The sequence below is a fragment of the Nematostella vectensis genome, chromosome 5 (genome assembly GCF_932526225.1).
Source record: "Nematostella vectensis chromosome 5, jaNemVect1.1, whole genome shotgun sequence".
NCBI lineage: Eukaryota > Metazoa > Cnidaria > Anthozoa > Actiniaria > Edwardsiidae > Nematostella > Nematostella vectensis.
In genome coordinates, this window is record NC_064038.1 from 16,362,719 (window position 1) to 16,386,184 (window position 23,466).

At 35.4% G+C, this 23,466-nt stretch overlaps 13 non-coding genes across 13 annotated transcripts; all 13 read left to right on the forward strand.

Annotated features, from left to right (window-relative positions):
* Window positions 1-515: 515 nt before the first annotated feature.
* LOC116610752 lies at window positions 516-654 on the forward strand. Its single transcript, XR_004293407.2, has one exon. It is a non-coding gene; the product is annotated as a U4 spliceosomal RNA (small nuclear RNA).
* Window positions 655-2,393: 1,739 nt separating this feature from the next.
* LOC125567113 lies at window positions 2,394-2,532 on the forward strand. The gene has a single exon (XR_007311637.1). It is a non-coding gene; the product is annotated as a U4 spliceosomal RNA (small nuclear RNA).
* A 1,740-nt stretch (window positions 2,533-4,272) lies between these two features.
* LOC125567163 lies at window positions 4,273-4,411 on the forward strand. The gene has a single exon (XR_007311687.1). It is a non-coding gene; the product is annotated as a U4 spliceosomal RNA (small nuclear RNA).
* A 1,740-nt stretch (window positions 4,412-6,151) lies between these two features.
* On the forward strand, window positions 6,152-6,290 carry LOC125567145. The gene has a single exon (XR_007311669.1). It is a non-coding gene; the product is annotated as a U4 spliceosomal RNA (small nuclear RNA).
* A 1,738-nt stretch (window positions 6,291-8,028) lies between these two features.
* Window positions 8,029-8,167, forward strand: LOC125567136. Its single transcript, XR_007311660.1, has one exon. It is a non-coding gene; the product is annotated as a U4 spliceosomal RNA (small nuclear RNA).
* A 1,740-nt stretch (window positions 8,168-9,907) lies between these two features.
* On the forward strand, window positions 9,908-10,046 carry LOC125567137. The gene has a single exon (XR_007311661.1). It is a non-coding gene; the product is annotated as a U4 spliceosomal RNA (small nuclear RNA).
* A 1,743-nt stretch (window positions 10,047-11,789) lies between these two features.
* On the forward strand, window positions 11,790-11,928 carry LOC125567138. The gene has a single exon (XR_007311662.1). It is a non-coding gene; the product is annotated as a U4 spliceosomal RNA (small nuclear RNA).
* Window positions 11,929-13,669: 1,741 nt separating this feature from the next.
* Window positions 13,670-13,808, forward strand: LOC125567170. The gene has a single exon (XR_007311694.1). It is a non-coding gene; the product is annotated as a U4 spliceosomal RNA (small nuclear RNA).
* A 1,735-nt stretch (window positions 13,809-15,543) lies between these two features.
* Window positions 15,544-15,682, forward strand: LOC125567187. Its single transcript, XR_007311711.1, has one exon. It is a non-coding gene; the product is annotated as a U4 spliceosomal RNA (small nuclear RNA).
* Window positions 15,683-17,421: 1,739 nt separating this feature from the next.
* LOC125567194 lies at window positions 17,422-17,560 on the forward strand. Its single transcript, XR_007311718.1, has one exon. It is a non-coding gene; the product is annotated as a U4 spliceosomal RNA (small nuclear RNA).
* Window positions 17,561-19,298: 1,738 nt separating this feature from the next.
* Window positions 19,299-19,437, forward strand: LOC125567168. The gene has a single exon (XR_007311692.1). It is a non-coding gene; the product is annotated as a U4 spliceosomal RNA (small nuclear RNA).
* Window positions 19,438-21,178: 1,741 nt separating this feature from the next.
* On the forward strand, window positions 21,179-21,317 carry LOC125567129. Its single transcript, XR_007311653.1, has one exon. It is a non-coding gene; the product is annotated as a U4 spliceosomal RNA (small nuclear RNA).
* A 1,723-nt stretch (window positions 21,318-23,040) lies between these two features.
* On the forward strand, window positions 23,041-23,179 carry LOC125567139. The gene has a single exon (XR_007311663.1). It is a non-coding gene; the product is annotated as a U4 spliceosomal RNA (small nuclear RNA).
* The last annotated feature ends 287 nt before the right edge of the window (window positions 23,180-23,466 follow it).

Consider the following 23,466-nt stretch of genomic DNA (forward strand, 5'->3'; position numbering starts at 1 on the left):
TGAAATCAATCTCGCTGTGATCGTATAGTGGTTAGTACATTACGTAGTGGCCGCAATAACCCAGGTTCGAATCCTGGTCACGGCATCTTTTTCTACCTTACTGGTTCGTCTATTTTACCTCATTTTAATTTGATAAATGTTTATTAATTGGACTGCGTAGAAATGAATGAGTTGAAAGAATGCAGTTTTTATGTTATATTCTTCTCATTTTAGTTAGATTTCTCCTTCCTGAAAATTTATTTTCTTTGATTTAATCAAACGCGCGCAGAGTAGGGGCATGTTATTTTTGCTTTGTTTTCAAATAATTTGAAAATAAAGAAAAGTTTTGTCACATTTTTCTTGTTTCCAAACATTGAACCACATTTAGTCAACGTTTGCTACTGAGAGTTCTTTTTTCTGCCAAAGATATTCTAATTCATTTGTCAATCATAGATTTCAATAATTCGGTTCTCTTTTGTCCCACATTGACAAGATTTGTATTCCAAAGGGAACTCGTAGTCGTCTTTATCACTGCTAGCTTTGCGCAGTGGCATTACCGTAGCTGATGAGGTCCATCCGAGGCGCGGTTATTGCTGATTGAAAACTTTTCCCAATACCCCGCGAGACGACTTGAAGCATAGTCGGCTTTGCAATTTTTGTGGGCCCTATTTAGGGCCACTATTAACAAACAATTGCAAAATAGAACATCTTTAGTAGAAAAGGCCTGGTTATATGTGTGAGCCTTTTCTGATATGTGAAAATCAATGTATTAAAAACCATAACGTGCTCTTTTTCAAGAATGCAAGATAACCGTTTTCTTGGTAGTTAATGAGAATGTTTCACAATTATGCGTTTGCAGTCAGTTCTTATTTAGAAGAAATTACAAAATAAGCAAACGGCTAAGAGCTCCTTGGAAAGCTACCTTTTATATCTCCAATTCCTTTGGGCAAAATTTGCTCCAGCAAGCAATAATAAGAGAGTTAGGCGGCGAATAACTTTTATTGGGCTATTCCGTTTACCTTATATTCGTTTCAAATGAGGTTACTAGGTAAAATGACTATAAGAAGCAACCCGAAATCCCGTGCGTTGTTGACTTGCTTGATCGGAAACATTCTGAATTTACTGGAACAGAAGGTTTAGATACAATTAGTTTTTTTTGCGGAAACAGATCAACATTGATTGAGAGAATCTTTGTCACTTGGGAGGGTTAGAACATTGCGTTGTGGCCGCAATAACCCAGGTTCAAATAATAGTCATGTCATTATTTATTTTAACTTTACTTGTTTGGCTGCTTTGTGTTGTCATGTAAGCCACAATACTAAGTATTGAATCGTACATTTTCTAGAACTAAAATTTAGATATATGCAAACTGCCTAGAACTCATTAAAAAGCTTGCATTTTTTTGCTATTTTGTCTCTATCTGAAATCAAGCTCGCCGTGATCGTATAGTGGTTAGTACACTCCTTTGTGGCCGCAATACCTCAGGTTCGAATTCTGGTCACGGCATTTTTTTTTTTCAACTTCACTTGTTTGTCTTCATGTTGTTCTATAAGCCCTAATACTGAGTATGCACTCGTACCTTGTTTAAGAGCATAAGCAAAAAGCTTAGAACTCCATATGAAGCTTCCATTTATTTGTCATTTTTTCTTTATCTCAAATCAATCTCGCCGTGATCGTATACTGGTTAGTACATTGCGTTGTGGCTGCAATAACCAAGGTTCGAATAAAAGTCATGTCATTTTTTATTTTAACTTTACTTGTTTGGCTGCTTTGTGTTGTCAGGTAAGCCACAATACTCAGTATAGAATCGTACATTTTCTAAAACTAAAATTTAGATATATGCAAACTGCCTAGAACTCATTAGAAAGCTTGCATTTTTTTGTTATTTTTTTCTTTATCTGAAATCAATCTCGACGTGATCGTATAGTGGTTAGTACATTACATAGTGGCCGCAATAACCCAGGTTCGAATCCTGGTCACGGCATCTTTTTCTACCTTACTGGTTCGTCTATTTTACCTCATTTTAATTTGATAAATGTTTATTAATTGGACTGCGTAGAAATGAATGAGTTGAAAGAATGCAGTTTTTATGTTATATTCTTTTCATTTTAGTTAGATTTCTCCTTCCTGAAAATTTATTTTCTTTGATTTAATCAAACGCGCGCAGAGTAGGGGCATGTTATTTTTGCTTTGTTTTCAAATAATTTGAAAATAAAGAAAAGTTTTGTCACATTTTTCTTGTTTCCAAACATTGAACCAGATTTAGTCAACGTTTGCTCCTGAGAGTTCTTTTTTCTGCCAAAGATATTCTAATTCATTTGTCAATCATAGATTTCAATAATTCGGTTCTCTTTTGTCCCACATTGACAAGATTTGTATTCCAAAGGGAACTCGTAGTCGTCTTTATCATGGCTAGCTTTGCGCAGTGGCATTACCGTAGCTGATGAGGTCCATCCGAGGCGCGGTTATTGCTGATTGAAAACTTTTCCCAATACCCCGCGAGACGACTTGAAACATAGTCGGCTTTGCAATTTTTGTGGGCCCTGCTTAGGGCCACCATTAACAAAAAAATGCAAAATAGAACATCTTCAGTAGAAAAGGCCTGGTTATTTGTGTGAGCCTTTTCTGATATGTGAAAATCAATGTATTAAAAACCATAACGTGCTCTTTTTCAAGAATGCAAGATAACCGTTTTCTTGGTAGTTAATGAGAATGTTTCACAATTATGCGTTTGCAGTCAGTTCTTATTTAGAAGAAATTACAAAATAAGCAAACGGCTAAGAGCTCCTTGGAAAGCTACCTTTTATCCCTCCAATTCCTTTGGGCAAAATTTGCTCCAGCAAGCAATAATAAGAGAGTTAGGCGGCGAATAACTTTTATTGGGCTATTCCGTTTACCTTATATTCGTTTCAAATGATGTTACTAGATAAAATGACTATAAGAAGCAACCCGAAATCCCGTGCGTTGTTGACTTGCTTGATCGGAAACATTCTGAATTTACTGGAACAGAAGGTTTAGATACAATTAGTTTTTTTGCGGAAACAGATCAACATTGATTGAGAGAATCTTTGTCACTTGGGAGGGTTAGAACATTGCGTTGTGGCCGCAATAACCCAGGTTCAAATAATAGTCATGTCATTATTTATTTTAACTTTACTTGTTTGGCTGCTTTGTGTTGTCATGTAAGCCACAATACTAAGTATTGAATCGTACATTTTCTAGAACTAAAATTTAGATATATGCAAACTGCCTAGAACTCATTAAAAAGCTTGCATTTTTTTGCTATTTTGTCTCTATCTGAAATCAATCTCGCCGTGATCGTATAGTGGTTAGTACACTCCTTTCTGGACGCAATAACTCAGGTTCGAATTCTGGTCACGGCATTTTTTTTTCAACTTTACTTGTTTGTCTTCATGTTGTTCTATAAGCCCTAATACTGAGTATGCACTCGTACCTTGTTTAAGAGCATAAGCAAAAAGCTTAGAACTCCATATGAAGCTTCCATTTATTTGTCATTTTTTCTTTATCTCAAATCAATCTCGCCGTGATCGTATACTGGTTAGTACATTGCATTGTGGCTGCAATAACCAAGGTTCGAATAAAAGTCATGTCATTTTTTATTTTAACTTTACTTGTTTGGCTGCTTTGTGTTGTCAGGTAAGCCACAATACTCAGTATAGAATCGTACATTTTCTAAAACTAAAATTTAGATATATGCAAACTGCCTAGAACTCATTAGAAAGCTTGCATTTTTTTTTGTTATTTTTTTTCTTCATCTGAAATCAATCTCGCCGTGATCGTATAGTGGTTAGTACATTACGTAGTGGCCGCAATAACCCAGGTTGGAATCCTGGTCACGGCATCTTTTTCTACCTTACTGGTTCGTCTATTTTACCTCATTTTAATTTGATAAATGTTTATTAATTGGACTGCGTAGAAATGAATGAGTTGAAAGAATGCAGTTTTTATTTTATATTCTTCTCATTTTAGTTAGATTTCTCCTTCCTGAAAATTTATTTTCTTTGATTTAATCAAACGCGCGCAGAGTAGGGGCATGTTATTTTTGCTTTGTTTTCAAATAATTTGAAAATAAAGAAAAGTTTTGTCACATTTTTCTTGTTTCCAAACATTGAACCACATTTAGTCAACGTTTGCTCCTGAGAGTTCTTTTTTTCTGCCAAAGATATTCTAATTCATTTGTCAATCATAGATTTCAATAATTCGTTTCTCTTTTGTCCCACATTGACAAGATTTGTATTCTAAAGGGAACTCGTAGTCGTCTTTATCACGGCTAGCTTTGCGCAGTGACATTACCGTAGCTGATGAGGTCCATCCGAGACGCGGTTATTGCTGATTGAAAACTTTTCCCAATACCCCGCGAGACGACTTGAAACATAGTCGGCTTTGCAATTTTTGTCGGCCCTGCTTAGGGCCACCATTAACAAACAAATGCAAAATAGAACATCTTTAGTAGAAAAGGCCTGGTTATTTGTGTGAGCCTTTTCTGATATGTGAAAATCAATGTATTAAAAACCATAACGTGCTCTTTTTCAAGAATGCAAGATAACCGTTTTCTTGGTAGTTAATGAGAATGTTTCACAATTATGCGTTTGCAGTCAGTTCGTATTTAGAAGAAATTACAAAATAAGCAAACGGCTAAGAGCTCCTTGGAAAGCTACCTTTTATCTCTCCAATTCCTTTTGGCAAAATTTGCTCCAGCAAGCAATAATAAGAGAGTTAGGCGGGGAATAACTTTTATTGGGCTATTCCGTTTACCTTATATTCGTTTCAAATGAGGTTACTAGGTAAAATGACTATAAGAAGCAACCCGAAATCCCGTGCGTTGTTGACTTGCTTGATCGGAAACATTCTGAATTTACTGGAACAGAAGGTTTAGATACAATTAGTTTTTTTTTGCGGAAACAGATCAACATTGATTGAGAGAATCTTTGTCACTTGGGAGGGTTAGAACATTGCGTTGTGGCCGCAATAACCCAGGTTCAAATAATAGTCATGTCATTATTTATTTTAACTTTACTTGTTTGGCTGCTTTGTGTTGTCATGTAAGCCACAATACTAAGTATTGAATCGTACATTTTCTAGAACTAAAATTTAGATATATGCAAACTGCCTAGAACTCATTAAAAAGCTTGCATTTTTTTTCGCTATTTTGTCTCTATCTGAAATCAATCTCGCCGTGATCGTATAGTGGTTAGTACACTCCTTTCTGGCCGCAAAAACTCAGGTTCGAATTCTGGTCACGGCATTTTTTTTTCAACTTTATTTGTTTGTCTTCATGTTGTTCTATAAGCCCTAATACTGAGTATGCACTCGTACCTTGTTTAAGAGCATAAGCAAAAAGCTTAGAACTCCATATGAAGCTTCCATTTATTTGTCATTTTTTCTTTATCTCAAATCAATCTCGCCGTGATCGTATACTGGTTAGTACATTGCGTTGTGGCTGCAATAACCAAGGTTCGAATAAAAGTCATGTCATTTTTTATTTTAACTTTACTTGTTTGGCTGCTTTGTGTTGTCAGGTAAGCCACAATACTCAGTATAGAATCGTACATTCTCTAAAACTAAAATTTAGATATATGCAAACTGCCTAGAACTCATTAGAAAGCTTGCATTTTTTTGTTATTTTTTTCTTTATCTGAAATCAATCTCGACGTGATCGTATAGTGGTTAGTACATTACGTAGTGGCCGCAATAACCCAGGTTGGAATCCTGGTCACGGCATCTTTTTCTACCTTACTGGTTCGTCTATTTTACCTTATTTTAATTTGATAAATGTTTATTAATTGGACTGCGTAGAAATGAATGAGTTGAAAGAATGCAGTTTTTATGTTATATTCTTCTCATTTTAGTTAGATTTCTCCTTCCTGAAAATTTATTTTCTTTGATTTAATCAAACGCGCGCAGAGTAGGGGCATGTTATTTTTGCTTTGTTTTCAAATAATTTGAAAATAAAGAAAAGTTTTGTCACATTTTTCTTGTTTCCAAACATTGAACCACATTTAGTCAACGTTTGCTCCTGAGAGTTCTCTTTTCTGACAAAGGTATTCTAATTCATTAGTCAATCATAGATTTCAATAATTCGGTTCTCTTTTGTCGCACATTGACAAGATTTGTATTCCAAAGGGAACTCGTAGTCGTCTTTATCACGGCTAGCTTTGCGCAGTGGCATTACCATAGCTGATGAGGTCCATCCGAGGCGCGGTTATTGCTGATTGAAAACTTTTCCCAATACCCCGCGAGACGACTTGAAGCATAGTCGGCTTTGCAATTTTTGTGGGCCCTATTTAGGGCCACCATTAACAAACAAATGCAAAATAGAACATCTTTAGTAGAAAAGGCCTGGTTATTTGTGTGAGCCTTTTCTGATATGTGAAAATCAATGTATTAAAAACCATAACGTGCTCTTTTTCAAGAATGCAAGATAACCGTTTTCTTGGTAGTTAATGAGAATGTTTCACAATTATGCGTTTGCAGTCAGTTCTTATTTAGAAGAAATTACAAAATAAGCAAACGGCTAAGAGCTCCTTGGAAAGCTACCTTTTATATCTCCAATTCCTTTGGGCAAAATTTGCTCCAGCAAGCAATAATAAGAGAGTTATGCGGCGAATAACTTTTATTGGGCTATTCCGTTTACCTTATATTCGTTTCAAATGATGTTACTAGATAAAATGACTATAAGAAGCAACCCGAAATCCCGTGCGTTGTTGACTTGCTTGATCGGAAACATTCTGAATTTACTGGAACAGAAGGTTTAGATACAATTAGTTTTTTTGCGGAAACAGATCAACATTGATTGAGAGAATCTTTGTCACTTGGGAGGGTTAGAACATTGCGTTGTGGCCGCAATAACCCAGGTTCAAATAATAGTCATGTCATTATTTATTTTAACTTTACTTGTTTGGCTGCTTTGTGTTGTCATGTAAGCCACAATACTAAGTATTGAATCGTACATTTTCTAGAACTAAAATTTAGATATATGCAAACTGCCTAGAACTCATTAAAAAGCTTGCATTTTTTTTGCTATTTTTTTCTCTATCTGAAATCAATCTCGCCGTGATTGTATAGTGGTTAGTACACTCCTTTCTGGCCGCAATAACTCAGGTTCGAATTCTGGTCACGTCATTTTTTTTTCAACTTTACTTGTTTGTCTTTATGTTGTTCTATAAGCCCTAATACTGAGTATGCACTCGTACCTTGTTTAAGAGCATAAGCAAAAAGCTTAGAACTCCATATGAAGCTTCCATTTATTTGTCATTTTTTCTTTATCTCAAATCAATCTCGCCGTGATCGTATACTGGTTAGTACATTGCATTGTGGCTGCAATAACCAAGGTTCGAATAAAAGTCATGTCATTTTTTATTTAAACTTTACTTGTTTGGCTGCTTTGTGTTGTCAGGTAAGCCACAATACTCAGTATAGAATCGTACATTCTCTAAAACTAAAATTTAGATATATGCAAACTGCCTAGAACTCATTAGAAAGCTTGCATTTTTTTTTGTTATTTTTTTTCTTCATCTGAAATCAATCTCGCCGTGATCGTATAGTGGTTAGTACATTACGTAGTGGCCGCAATAACCCAGGTTGGAATCCTGGTCACGGCATCTTTTTCTACCTTACTGGTTCGTCTATTTTACATTTTAATTTGATACATGTTTATTAATTGGACTGCGTAGAAATGAATGAGTTGAAAGAATGCAGTTTTTATGTTATATTCTTCTCATTTTAGTTAGATTTCTCCTTCCTGAAAATTTATTTTCTTTGATTTAATCAAACGCGCGCAGAGTAGGGGCATGTTATTTTTGCTTTGTTTTCAAATAATTTGAAAATAAAGAAAAGTTTTGTCACATTTTTCTTGTTTCCAAACATTGAACCACATTTAGTCAACGTTTGCTCCTGAGAGTTCTTTTTTCTGCCAAAGATACTCTAATTCATTTGTCAATCATAGATTTCAATAATTCGTTTCTCTTTTGTCTCACATTGACAAGATTTGTATTCTAAAGGGAACTCGTAGTCGTCTTTATCACGGCTAGCTTTGCGCAGTGACATTACCGTAGCTGATGAGGTCCATCCGAGGCGCGGTTATTGCTGATTGAAAACTTTTCCCAATACCCCGCGAGACGACTTGAAACATAGTCGGCTTTGCAATTTTTGTGGGCCCTGCTTAGGGCCACCATTAACAAACAAATGCAAAATAGAACATCTTTAGTAGAAAAGGCCTGGTTATTTGTGAGAGCCTTTTCTGATATGTTAAAATCAATGTATTAAAAACCATAACGTGCTCTTTTTCAAGAATGCAAGATAACCGTTTTCTTGGTAGTTAATGAGAATGTTTCACAATTATGCGTTTGCAGTCAGTTTTTATTTAGAAGAAATTACAAAATAAGCAAACGGCTAAGAGCTCCTTGGAAAGCTACCTTTTATCTCTCCAATTCCTTTTGGCAAAATTTGCTCCAGCAAGCAATAATAAGAGAGTTAGGCGGCGAATAACTTTTATTGGGCTATTCCGTTTACCTTATATTCGTTTCAAATGAGGTTACTAGGTAAAATGACTATAAGAAGCAACCCGAAACACCCGTGCGTTGTTGACTTGCTTGATCGGAAACATTCTGAATTGACTGGAACAGAAGGTTTAGATACAATTAGTTTTTTGTGCGGAAACAGATCAACATTGATTGAGAGAATCTTTGTCACTTGGGAGGGTTAGAACATTGCGTTGTGGCCGCAATAACCCAGGTTCAAATAATAGTCATGTCATTATTTATTTTAACTTTACTTGTTTGGCTGCTTTGTGTTGTCATGTAAGCCACAATACTAAGTATTGAATCGTACATTTTCTAGAACTAAAATTTAGATATATGCAAACTGCCTAGAACTCATTAAAAAGCTTGCATTTTCTTGCTATTTTTTTCTCTATCTGAAATCAATCTCGCCGTGATCGTATAGTGGTTAGTACCCTCCTTTCTGGACGCAATAACTCAGGTTCGAATTCTGGTCACGGCATTTTTTTTTCAACTTTACTTGTTTGTCTTCATGTTGTTCTATAAGCCCTAATACTGAGTATGCACTCGTACCTTGTTTAAGAGCATAAGCAAAAAGCTTAGAACTCCATATGAAGCTTCCATTTATTTGTCATTTTTTCTTTATCTCAAATAAATCTCGCCGTGATCGTATACTGGTTAGTACATTGCGTTGTGGCTGCAATAACCAAGGTTCGAATAAAAGTCATGTCATTTTTTATTTTAACTTTACTTGTTTGGCTGCTTTGTGTTGTCAGGTAAGCCACAATACTCAGTATAGAATCGTACATTTTCTAAAACTAAAATTTAGATATATGCAAACTGCCTAGAACTCATTAGAAAGCTTGCATTTTTTTGGTTATTTTTTTCTTCATCTGAAATCAATCTCGCTGTGATCGTATAGTGGTTAGTACATTACGTAGTGGCCGCAATAACCCAGGTTGGAATCCTGGTCACGGCATCTTTTTCTACCTTACTGGTTCGTCTATTTTACCTCATTTTAATTTGATAAATGTTTATTAATTGGACTGCGTAGAAATGAATGAGTTGAAAGAATGCAGTTTTTATGTTATATTCTTCTCATTTTAGTTAGATTTCTCCTTCCTGAAAATTTATTTTCTTTGATTTAATCAAACGCGCGCAGAGTAGGGGCATGTTATTTTTGCTTTGTTTTCAAATAATTTGAAAATAAAGAAAGGTTTTGTCACATTTTTCTTGTTTCCAATCATTGAACCACATTTAGTCAACGTTTGCTCCTGAGAGTTCTTTTTTCTGCCAAAGATATTCTAATTCATTTGTCAATCATAGATTTCAATAATTCGTTTCTCTTTTGTCCCACATTGACAAGATTTGTATTCTAAAGGGAACTCGTAGTCGTCTTTATCACGGCTAGCTTTGCGCAGTGACATTACCGTAGCTGATGAGGTCCATCCGAGGCGCGGTTATTGCTGATTGAAAACTTTTCCCAATACCCCGCGAGACGACTTGAAACATAGTCGGCTTTGCAATTTTTGTGGGCCCTGCTTAGGGCCACCATTAACAAACAAATGCAAAATAGAACATCTTTAGTAGAAAAGGCCTGGTTATTTGTGTGAGCCTTTTCTGATATGTGAAAATCAATGTATTAAAAACCATAACGTGCTCTTTTTCAAGAATGCAAGATAACCGTTTTCGTGGTAGTTAATGAGAATGTTTCACAATTATGCGTTTGCAGTCAGTTCTTATTTAGAAGAAATTACAAAATAAGCAAACGGCTAAGAGCTCCTTGGAAAGCTACCTTTTATCTCTCCAATTCCTTTCGGCAAAATTTGCTCCAGCAAGCAATAATAAGAGAGTTAGGCGGGGAATAACTTTTATTGGGCTATTCCGTTTACCTTATATTCGTTTCAAATGAGGTTACTAGGTAAAATGACTATAAGAAGCAACCCGAAATCCCGTGCGTTGTTGACTTGCTTGATCGGAAACATTCTGAATTTACTGGAACAGAAGGTTTAGATACAATTAGTTTTTTTTTGCGGAAACAGATCAACATTGATTGAGAGAATCTTTGTCACTTGGGAGGGTTAGAACATTGCGTTGTGGCCGCAATAACCCAGGTTCAAATAATAGTCATGTCATTATTTATTTTAACTTTACTTGTTTGGCTGCTTTGTGTTGTCATGTAAGCCACAATACTAAGTATTGAATCGTACATTTTCTAGAACTAAAATTTAGATATATGCAAACTGCCTAGAACTCATTAAAAAGCTTGAATTTTTTTTCGCTATTTTGTCTCTATCTGAAATCAATCTCGCCGTGATCGTATAGTGGTTAGTACCCTCCTTTCTGGCCGCAATAACTCAGGTTCGAATTCTGGTCACGGCATTTTTTTTTTCAACTTTACTTGTTTGTCTTCATGTTGTTCTATAAGCCCTAATACTGAGTATGCACTCGTACCTTGTTTAAGAGCATAAGCAAAAAGCTTAGAACTCCATATGAAGCTTCCATTTATTTGTCATTTTTTCTTTATCTCAAATCAATCTCGCCGTGATCGTATACTGGTTAGTACATTGCGTTGTGGCTGCAATAACCAAGGTTCGAATAAAAGTCATGTCATTTTTTATTTTAACTTTACTTTTTTGGCTGCTTTGTGTTGTCAGGTAAGCCACAATACTCAGTATAGAATCGTACATTTTCTAAAACTAAAATTTAGATATATGCAAACTGCCTAGAACTCATTAGAAAGCTTGCATTTTTTTGGTTATTTTTTTTCTTCATCTGAAATCAATCTCGCTGTGATCGTATAGTGGTTAGTACATTACGTAGTGGCCGCAATAACCCAGGTTGGAATCCTGGTCACGGCATCTTTTTCTACCTTACTGGTTCGTCTATTTTACCTCATTTTAATTTGATAAATGTTTATTAATTGGACTGCGTAGAAATGAATGAGTTGAAAGAATGCAGCTTTTATGTTATATTCTTCTCATTTTAGTTAGATTTCTCCTTCCTGAAAATTTATTTTCTTTGATTTAATCAAACGCGCGCAGAGTAGGGGCATGTTATTTTTGCTTTGTTTTCAAATAATTTGAAAATAAAGAAAAGTTTTGTCACATTTTTCTTGTTTCCAATCATTGAACCACATTTAGTCAACGTTTGCTCCTGAGAGTTCTTTTTTCTGCCAAAGATATTCTAATTCATTTGTCAATCATAGATTTCAATAATTCGTTTCTCTTTTGTCCCACATTGACAAGATTTGTATTCTAAAGGGAACTCGTAGTCGTCTTTATCACGGCTAGCTTTGCGCAGTGACATTACCGTAGCTGATGAGGTCCATCCGAGGCGCGGTTATTGCTGATTGAAAACTTTTCCCAATACCCCGCGAGACGACTTGAAACATAGTCGGCTTTGCAATTTTTGTGGGCCCTGCTTAGGGCCACCATTAACAAACAAATGCAAAATAGAACATCTTTAGTAGAAAAGGCCTGGTTATTTGTGAGAGCCTTTTCTGATATGTGAAAATCAATGTATTAAAAACCATAACGTGCTCTTTTTCAAGAATGCAAGATAACCGTTTTCTTGGTAGTTAATGAGAATGTTTCACAATTATGCGTTTGCAGTCAGTTCTTATTTAGAAGAAATTACAAAATAAGCAAACGGCTAAGAGCTCCTTGGAAAGCTACCTTTTATCTCTCCAATTCCTTTCGGCAAAATTTGCTCCAGCAAGCAATAATAAGAGAGTTAGGCGGGGAATAACTTTTATTGGGCTATTCCGTTTACCTTATATTCGTTTCAAATGAGGTTACTAGGTAAAATGACTATAAGAAGCAACCCGAAATCCCGTGCGTTGTTGACTTGCTTGATCGGAAACATTCTGAATTTACTGGAACAGAAGGTTTAGATACAATTAGTTTTTTTTTGCGGAAACAGATCAACATTGATTGAGAGAATCTTTGTCACTTGGGAGGGTTAGAACATTGCGTTGTGGCCGCAATAACCCAGGTTCAAATAATAGTCATGTCATTATTTATTTTAACTTTACTTGTTTGGCTGCTTTGTGTTGTCATGTAAGACACAATACTAAGTATTGAATCGTACATTTTCTAGAACTAAAATTTAGATATATGCAAACTGCCTAGAACTCATTAAAAAGCTTGCATTTTTTTTCGCTATTTTGTCTCTATCTGAAATCAATCTCGCCGTGATCGTATAGTGGTTAGTACACTCCTTTCTGGCCGCAATAACTCAGGTTCGTATTCTGGTCACGGCATTTTTTTTTCAACTTTACTTGTTTGTCTTCATGTTGTTCTATAAGCCCTAATACTGAGTATGCACTCGTACCTTGTTTAAGAGCATAAGCAAAAAGCTTAGAACTCCATATGAAGCTTCCATTTATTTGTCATTTTTTCTTTCTCTCAAATCAATCTCGCCGTGATCGTATACTGGTTAGTACATTGCGTTGTGTCTGCAATAACCAAGGTTCGAATAAAAGTCATGTCATTTTTTATTTTAACTTTACTTGTTTGGCTGCTTTGTGTTGTCAGGTAAGCCACAATACTCAGTATAGAATCGTACATTTTCTAAAGCTAAAATTTAGATATATGCAAACTGCCTAGAACTCATTAGAAAGCTTGCATTTTTTTTGTTATTTTTTTCTTCATCTGAAATCAATCTCGCCGTGATCGTATAGTGGTTAGTACATTACGTAGTGGCCGCAATAACCCAGGTTGGAATCCTGGTCACGGCATCTTTTTCTACCTTACTGGTTCGTCTATTTTACCTCATTTTAATTTGATAAATGTTTATTAATTGGACTGCGTAGAAATGAATGAGTTGAAAGAATGCAGTTTTTATGTTATATTCTTCTCATTTTAGTTAGATTTCTCCTTCCTGAAAATTTATTTTCTTTGATTTAATCAAACGAGCGCAGAGTAGGGGCATGTTATTTTTGCTTTGTTTTCAAATAATTTGAAAATAAAGAAAAGTTTTGTCACATTTTTCTTGTTTCCAAACATTGAACCACATTTAGTCAACGTTTGCTCCTGAGAGTTCTTTTTTCTGCCAAAGATATTCTAATTCATTTGTCAATCGTAGATTTCAATAATTCGTTTCTCTTTTGTCCCACATTGACAAGATTTGTATTCTAAAGGGAACTCGTAGTCGTCATTATCATGGCTAGCTTTGCGCAGTGACATTACCATAGCTGATGAGGTCCATCCGAGGCGCGGTTATTGCTGATTGAAAACTTTTCCCAATACCCCGCGAGACGACTTGAAACATAGTCGGCTTTGCAATTTTTGTGGGCCCTGCTTAGGGCCACCATTAACAAACAAATGCAAAATAGAACATCTTTAGTAGAAAAGGTCTGGTTATTTGTGTGAGCCTTTTCTGATATGTGAAAATCAATGTATTAAAAACCATAACGTGCTTTTTTTCAAGAATGCAAGATAACCGTTTTCTTGGTAGTTAATGAGAATGTTTCACAATTATGCGTTTGCAGTCAGTTCTTATTTAGAAGAAATTACAAAATAAGCAAACGGCTAAGAGCTCCTTGGAAAGCTACCTTTTCTCTCCAATTCCTTTCGGCAAAATTTGCTCCAGCAAGCAATAATAAGAGAGTTAGGCGGCGAATAACTTTTATTGGGCTATTCCGTTTACCTTATATTCGTTTCAAATGAGGTTACTAGGTAAAATGACTATAAGAAGTAACCCGAAATCCCGTGCGTTGTTGACTTGCTTGATCGGAAACATTCTGAATTTACTGGAACAGAAGGTTTAGATACAATTAGTTTTTTTTGCGGAAACAGATCAACATTGATTGAGAAAATCTTTGTCACTTGGGAGGGTTAGAACATTGCGTTGTGGCCGCAATAACCCAGGTTCAAATAATAGTCATGTCATTATTTATTTTAACTTTACTTGTTTGGCTGCTTTGTGTTGTCATGTAAGCCACAATACTAAGTATTGAATCGTACATTTTCTAGAACTAAAATTTAGATATATGCAAACTGCCTAGAACTCATTAAAAAGCTTGCATTTTCTTGCTATTTTTTTCTCTATCTGAAATCAATCTCGCCGTGATCGTATAGTGGTTAGTACACTCCTTTCTGGACGCAATAACTCAGGTTCGAATTCTGGTCACGGCATTTTTTTTCAACTTTACTTGTTTGTCTTCATGTTGTTCTATAAGCCCTAATACTGAGTATGCACTCGTACCTTGTTTAAGAGCATAAGCAAAAAGCTTAGAACTCCATATGAAGCTTCCATTTATTTGTCATTTTTTCTTTATCTCAAATCAATCTCGCCGTGATCGTATACTGGTTAGTACATTGCGTTGTGGCTGCAATAACCAAGGTTCGAATAAAAGTCATGTCATTTTTTATTTTAATTTTACTTGTTTGGCTGCTTTGTGTTGTCAGGTAAGCCACAATACTCAGTATAGAATCGTACATTTTCTAAAACTAAAATTTAGATATATGCAAACTGCCTAGAACTCATTAGAATGCTTGCATTTTTTTGTTATTTTTTTCTTCATCTGAAATCAATCTCGCTGTGATCGTATAGTGGTTAGTACATTACATAGTGGCCGCAATAACCCAGGTTGGAATCCTGGTCACGGCATCTTTTTCTACCTTACTGGTTCGTCTATTTTACCTCATTTTAATTTGATAAATGTTTATTAATTGGACTGCGTAGAAATGAATGAGTTGAAAGAATGCAGTTTTTATGTTATATTCTTCTCATTTTAGTTAGATTTCTCCTTCCTGAAAATTTATTTTCTTTGATTTAATCAAACGCGCGCAGAGTAGGGGCATGTTATTTTTGCTTTGTTTTCAAATAATTTGAAAATAAAGAAAAGTTTTGTCACATTTTTCTTGTTTCCAAACATTGAACCACATTTAGTTAACGTTTGCTCCTGACAGTTCTTTTTTCTGCCAAAGATATTCTAATTCATTTGTCAATCATAGATTTCAATAATTTGTTTCTCTTTTGTCCCACATTGACAAGATTTGTATTCTAAAGGGAACTCGTAGTCGTCTTTATCACGGCTAGCTTTGCGCAGTGACATTACCATATCTGATGAGGTCCATCCGAGGCGCGGTTATTGCTAATTGAAAACTTTTCCCAATACCCCGCGAGACGACTTGAAACATAGTCGGCTTTGCAATTTTTGTGGGCCCTGCTTAGGGCCACCATTAACAAACAAATGCAAAATAGAACATCTTTAGTAGAAAAGGCCTGGTTATTTGTGTGAGCCTTTTCTGATATGTGAAAATCAATGTATTAAAAACCATAACGTGCTTTTTTTCAAGAATGCAAGATAACCGTTTTCTTGGTAGTTAATGAGAATGTTTCACAATTATGCGTTTGCAGTCAGTTCTTATTTAGAAGAAATTACAAAATAAGCAAACGGCTTAGAGCTCCTTGGAAAGCTACCTTTTCTCTCTAATTCCTTTCGGCAAAATTTGCTCCAGCAAGCAATAATAAGAGAGTTAGGCGGCGAATAACTTTTATTGGGCTATTCCGTTTACCTTATATTCGTTTCAAATGAGGTTACTAGGTAAAATGACTATAAGAAGCAGCCCGAAATCCCGTGCGTTGTTGACTTGCTTGATCGGAAACATTCTGAATTTACTGGAACAGAAGGTTTAGATACAAATAGTTTTTTTTTGCGGAAACAGATCAACATTGATTGAGAGAATCTTTGTCACTTGTGAGGGTTAGAACATTGCGTTGTGGCCGCAATAACCCCTGGTTCAAATAATAGTCATGTCATTATTTATTTTAACTTTACTTGTTTGGCTGCTTTGTGTTGTCATGTAAGCCACAATACTAAGTATTGAATCGTACATTTTCTAGAACTAAAATTTAGATATATGCAAACTGCCTAGAACTTATTAAAAAGCTTGCATTTTTTTGCTATTTTGTCTCTATCTGAAATCAATCTCGCCGTGATCGTATAGTGGTTAGTACACTCCTTTCTGGCCTCAATAACTCAGGTTCGAATTCTGGTCACGGCATTTGTTTTTTCAACTTTACTTGTTTGTCTTCATGTTGTTCTATAAGCCCTAATACTGAGTATGCACTCGTACCTTGTTTAAGAGCATAAGCAAAAAGCTTAGAACTCCATATGAAGCTTCCATTTATTTGTCATTTTTTCTTTATCTCAAATCAATCTCGCCGTGATCGTATACTGGTTAGTACATTGCGTTGTGGCTGCAATAACCAAGGTTCGAATAAAAGTCATGTCATTTTTTATTTTAATTTTACTTGTTTGGCTGCTTTGTGTTGTCAGTTAAGCCACAATACTCAGTATAGAATCGTACATTTTCTAAAACTAAAATTTAGATATATGCAAACTGCCTAGAACTCATTAGAAAGCTTGCATTTTTTTTGTTATTTTTTTCTTCATCTGAAATCAATCTCGCTGTGATCGTATAGTGGTTAGTACATTACATAGTGGCCGCAATAACCCAGGTTGGAATCCTGGTCACGGCATCTTTTTCTACCTTACTGGTTCGTCTATTTTACCTCATTTTAATTTGATAAATGTTTATTAATTGGACTGCGTAGAAATGAATGAGTTGAAAGAATGCAGTTTTTATGTTATATTCTTCTCATTTTAGTTAGATTTCTCCTTCCTGAAAATTTATTTTCTTTGATTTAATCAAACGCGCGCAGAGTAGGGGCATGTTATTTTTGCTTTGTTTTCAAATAATTTGAAAATAAAGAAAAGTTTTGTCACATTTTTCTTGTTTCCAAACATTGAACCACATTTAGTCAACGTTTGCTCCTGAGAGTTCTTTTTTCTGCCAAAGATATTCTAATTCATTTGTCAATCATAGATTTCAATAATTCGTTTCTCTTTTGTCCCACATTGACAAGATTTGTATTCTAAAGGGAACTCGTAGTCGTCTTTATCACGGCTAGCTTTGCGCAGTGACATTACCATAGCTGATAAGGTCAATCCTAGGCGCGGTTATTGCTGATTGAAAACTTTTCCCAATACCCCGCGAGACGACTTGAAACATAGTCGGCTTTGCAATTTTTGTGGGCCCTGCTTAGGGCCACCATTAACAAACAAATGCAAAATAGAACATCTTTAGTAGAAAAGGCCTAATTATTTGTGTGAGCCTTTTCTGATATGTGAAAATCAATGTATTAAAAACCATAACGTGCTCTTTTTCAAGAATGCAAGATAACCGTTTTCTTGGTAGTTAATGAGAATGTTTCACAATTATGCGTTTGCAGTCAGTTCTTATTTAGAAGAAATTACAAAATAAGCAAACGGCTAAGAGCTCCTTGGAAAGCTACCTTTTCTCTCTAATTCCTTTCGGCAAAATTTGCTCCAGCAAGCAATAATAAGAGAGTGAGGCGGCGAATAACTTTTATTGGGCTATTCCGTTTACCTTTTATTCGTTTCAAATGAGGTTACTAGGTAAAATGACTATAAGAAGCAGCCCGAAATCCCGTGCGTTGTTGACTTGCTTGATCGGAAACATTCTGAATTTACTGGAACAGAAGGTTTAGATACAAATAGTATTTTTTGCGGAAACAGATCAACATTGATTGAGAGAATCTTTGTCACTTGTGAGGGTTAGAACATTGCGTTGTGGCCGCAATAACCCAGGTTCAAATAATAGTCATGTCATTATTTATTTTAACTTTACTTGTTTGGCTGCTTTGTGTTGTCATGTAAGCCACAATACTAAGTATTGAATCGTACATTTTCTAGAACTAAAATTTAGATATATGCAAACTGCCTAGAACTCATTAAAAAGCTTGCATTTTTTTGCTATTTTGTCTCTATCTGAAATCAATCTCGCCGTGATCGTATAGTGGTTAGTACACTCCTTTCTGGCCGCAATAACTCAGGTTCGAATTCTGGTCACGGCATTTTTTTTTTCAACTTTACTTGTTTGTCTTCATGTTGTTTTATAAGCCCTAATACTGAGTATGCACTCGTACCTTGTTTAAGAGCATAAGCAAAAAGCTTAGAACTCCATATGAAGCTTCCATTTATTTGTCTTTTTTTCTTTATCTCAAATCAATCTCGCCGTGATCGTATACTGGTTAGTACATTGCGTTGTGGCTGCAATAACCAAGGTTCGAATAAAAGTCATGTCATTTTTTATTTTAATTTTACTTGTTTGGCTGCTTTGTGTTGTCAGGTAAGCCACAATACTCAGTATAGAATCGTACATTTTCTAAAACTAAAATTTAGATATATGCAAACTGCCTAGAACTCATTAGAAAGCTTGCATTTTTTTTTGTTATTTTTTTCTTCATCTGAAATCAATCTCGCTGTGATCGTATAGTGGTTAGTACATTACGTAGTGGCCGCAATAACCCAGGTTGGAATCCTGGTCACGGCATCTTTTTCTACCTTACTGGTTCGTCTATTTTACCTCATTTTAATTTGATAAATGTTTATTAATTGGACTGCGTAGAAATGAATGAGTTGAAAGAATGCAGTTTTTATGTTATATTCTTCTCATTTTAGTTAGATTTCTCCTTCCTGAAAATTTATTTTCTTTGATTTAATCAAACGCGCGCAGAGTAGGGGCATGTTATTTTTGCTTTGTTTTCAAATAATTTGAAAATAAAGAAAAGTTTTGTCACATTTTTCTTGTTTCCAAACATTGAACCTCATTTAGTCAACGTTTGCTCCTGAGAGTTCTTTTTTCTGCCAAAGATATTCTAATTCATTTGTCAATCGTAGATTTCAATAATTCGTTTCTCTTTTGTCCCACATTGACAAGATTTGTATTCTAAAGGGAACTCGTAGTCGTCTTTATCACGGCTAGCTTTGCGCAGTGACATTACCATAGCTGATGAGGTCCATCCGAGGCGCGGTTATTGCTGATTGAAAACTTTTCCCAATACCCCGCGAGACGACTTGAAACATAGTCGGCTTTGCAATTTTTGTTGGCCCTGCTTAGGGCCACCATTAACAAACAAATGCAAAATAGAATATATTTAGTAGAAAAGGCCTGGTTATTTGTGTGAGCCTTTTCTGATATGTGAAAATCAATGTATTAAAAACCATAACGTGCTCTTTTTCAAGAATGCAAGATAACCGTTTTCTTGGCAGTTAATGAGAATGTTTCACAATTATGGGTTTGCAGTCAGTTCTTATTTAGAAGAAATTACAAAATAAGCAAACGGCTAAGAGCTCCTTGGTAAGCTACCTTTTATCTCTCCAATTCCTTTCGGCAAAATTTGCTCCAGCAAGCAATAATAAGAGAGTTAGGCGGCGAATAACTTTTATTGGGCTATTCCGTTTACCTTATATTCGTTTCAAATGAGGTTACTAGGTAAAATGGCTATAAGAAGCAACCCGAAATCCCGTGCGTTGTTGACTTGCTTGATCGGAAACATTCTGAATTTTCTGGAGCAGAAGGTTTAGATACAATTAGTTTTTTTTTGCGGAAACAGATCAACATTGATTGAGAGAATCTTTGTCACTTGTGAGGGTTAGAACATTGCGTTGTGGCCGCAATAACCCAGGTTCAAATAATAGTCATGTCATTATTTATTTTAACTTTACTTGTTTGGCTGCTTTGTGTTGTCATGTAAGCCACAATACTAAGTATTGAATCGTACATTTTCTAGAACTAAAATTTAGATATATGCAAACTGCCTAGAACTCATTGAAAGGCTTGCATGTTTTTTTCGCTATTTTGTCTCTATCTGAAATCAATCTCGCCGTGATCGTATAGTGGTTAGTACACTCCTTTCTGGCCGCAATAACTCAGGTTCGAATTCTGGTCACGGCATTTTTTTTCAACTTTACTTGTTTGTCTTCATGTTGTTCTATAAGCCCTAATACTGAGTATGCACTCGTACCTTGTTTAAGAGCATAAGCAAAAAGCTTAGAACTCCATATGAAGCTTCCATTTATTTGTCATTTTTTCTTTATCTCAAATCAATCTCGCCGTGATCGTATACTGGTTAGTACATTGCGTTGTGGCTGCAATAACCAAGGTTCGAATAAAAGTCATGTCATTTTTTATTTAAACTTTACTTGTTTGGCTGCTTTGTGTTGTCAGGTAAGCAACAATACTCAGTATAGAATCGTACATTTTCTAAAACTAATATTTAGATATATGCAAACTGCCTAGAACTCATTAGAAAGCTTGCATTTTTTTTGTTATTTTTTTCTTTATCTGAAATCAATCTCGCTGTGATAGTATAGTGGTTAGTACATTACGTAGTGGCCGCAATAACCCAGTTTCGAATCCTGGTCACGGCATCTTTTTCTACCTTACTGGTTCGTCTATTTTAACTAGTTTTAATTTGATTAATGTTTATTAATTGGACTGCGTAGAAATGAATGAGTTGAAAGAATGCAGTTTTTATGTTATATTCTTCTCATTTTAGTTAGATTTCTCCTTCCTGAAAATTTATTTTCTTTGATTTAATCAAACGCGCGCAGAGTAGGGGCATGTTATTTTTGCTTTGTTTTCAAATAATTTGAAAATAAAGAAAAGTTTTGTCACATTTTTCTTGTTTCCAAACATTGAACCACATTTAGTCAACGTTTGCTCCTGAGAGTTCTTTTTTCTGCCAAAGATATTCTAATTCATTTGTCAATCATAGATTTCAATAATTCGGTTCTCTTTTGTCCCACATTGACAAGATTTGTATTCCAAAGGGAACTCGTAGTCGTCTTTATCACGGCTAGCTTTGCGCAGTGGCATTACCGTAGCTGATGAGGTCCATCCGAGGCGCGGTTATTGCTGATTGAAAACTTTTCCCAATACCCCGCGAGAGGACTTGAAGCATAGTCGGCTTTGCAATTTTTGTGGGCCCTATTTAGGGCCACCATTAACAAACAAATGCAAAATAGAACATCTTTAGTAGAAAATGCCTGGTTGTTTGTTTGAGCCTTTTCTGAAATGTGAAAATCAATGTATTAAAAACCATAACGTGCTCTTTTTCAAGAATGCAAGATAACCGTTTTTTTGGTAGTTAATGTGAATGTTTCACAATTATGCGTTTGCAGTCAGTTCTTATTTAGAAGAAATTACAAAATAAGCAAACGGCTAAGAGCTCCTTGGAAAGCTATCTTTTATCTCTCCAATTCCTTTCGGCAAAATTTGCTCCAGCAAGCAAAAATAAGAGAGTTAGGCGGCGAATAACTTTTATTGGGCTATTCCGTTTACCTTATATTCGTTTCAAATGAGGTTACTAGGTAAAATGGCTATAAGAAGCAACCCGAAATCCCGTGCGTTGTTGACTTGCTTGATCGGAAACATTCTGAATTTACTGGAACAGAAGGTTTAGATACAATTAGTTTTTTTTGCGGAAACAGATCAACATTGATTGAGAGAATCTTTGTCACTTGGGAGGGTTAGAACATTGCGTTGTGGCCGCAATAACCCAGGTTCAAATAATAGTCATGTCATTATTTATTTTAACTTTACTTGTTTGGCTGCTTTGTGTTGTCATGTAAGCCACAATACTAAGTATTGAATCGTACATTTTCTAGAACTAAAATTTAGATATATGCAAACTCATTAAAAAGCTTGCATTTTTTTTTCGCAATTTTGTCTCTATCTGAAATCAATCTCGCCGTGATCGTATAGTGGTTAGTACACTCCTTTCTGGCCGCAATAACTCAGGTTCGAATTCTGGTCACGGCATTTTTTTTTCAACTTTACTTGTTTGTCTTCATGTTGTTCTATAAGCCCTAATACTGAGTATGCACTCGTACCTTGTTTAAGAGCATAAGCAAAAAGCTTAGAACTCCATATGAAGCTTCCATTTATTTGTCATTTTTTCTTTATCTCAAATCAATCTCGCCGTGATCGTATACTGGTTAGTACATTGCATTGTGGCTGCAATAACCAAGGTTAGAATAAAAGTCATGTCATTTTTTATTTTAACTTTACTTGTTTGGCTGCTTTGTGTTGTCAGGTAAGCCACAATACTCAGTATAGAATCGTACATTTTCTAAAACTAAAATTTAGATATATGCAAACTGCCTAGAACTCATTAGAAAGCTTGCATTTTTTTTTTCCTTCATCTGAAATCAATCTCGCCGTGATCGTATAGTGGTTAGTACATTACGTAGTGGCCGCAATAACCCAGGTTGGAATCCTGGTCACGGCATCTTTTTCTACCTTACTTGTTCGTCTATTTTACCTCATTTTAATTTGATAAATGTTTATTAATTGGACTGCGTAGAAATGAATGAGTTGAAAGAATGCAGTTTTTATGTTATATTCTTCTCATTTTAGTTAGATTTCTCCTTCCTGAAAATTTATTTTCTTTGATTTAATCAAACGCGCGCAGAGTAGGGGCATTTTATTTTTGCTTTTTTTTCAAATAATTTGAAAATAAAGAAAAGTTTTGTCACATTTTTTTTGTTTCCAAACATTGAACCACATTTAGTCAACGTTTGCTCCTGAGAGTTCTTTTTTCTGCCAAAGATATTCTAATTCATTTGTCAATCATAGATTTCAATAATTCGGTTCTTTTTTGTCCCACATTGACATTATTTGTATTCTAAAGGGAACTCGTAGTTGTCTTTATCACGGCTAGCTTTGCGCAGTGACATTACCGTAGCTGATGAGGTCCATCCGAGGCGCGGTTATTGCTGATTGAAAACTTTTCCCAATACCCCGCGAGACGACTTGAAACATAGTCGGCTTTGCAATTTTTGTGGGCCCTGCTTAGGGCCACCATTAACAAACAAATGCAAAATAGAACATCTTTAGTAGAAAAGGCCTGGTTATTTGTGCGAGCCTTTTCTGATATGTGAAAATCAATGTATTAAAAACCATAACGTGCTCTTTTTCAAGAATGCAAGATAACCGTTTTCTTGGTAGTTAATGAGAATGTTTCACAATTATGCGTTTGCAGTCAGTTCTTATTTAGAAGAAATTACAAAATAAGCAAACGGCTAAGAGCTCCTTGGAAAGCTACCTTTTATCTCTCCAATTCCTTTGGGCAAAATTTGCTCCAG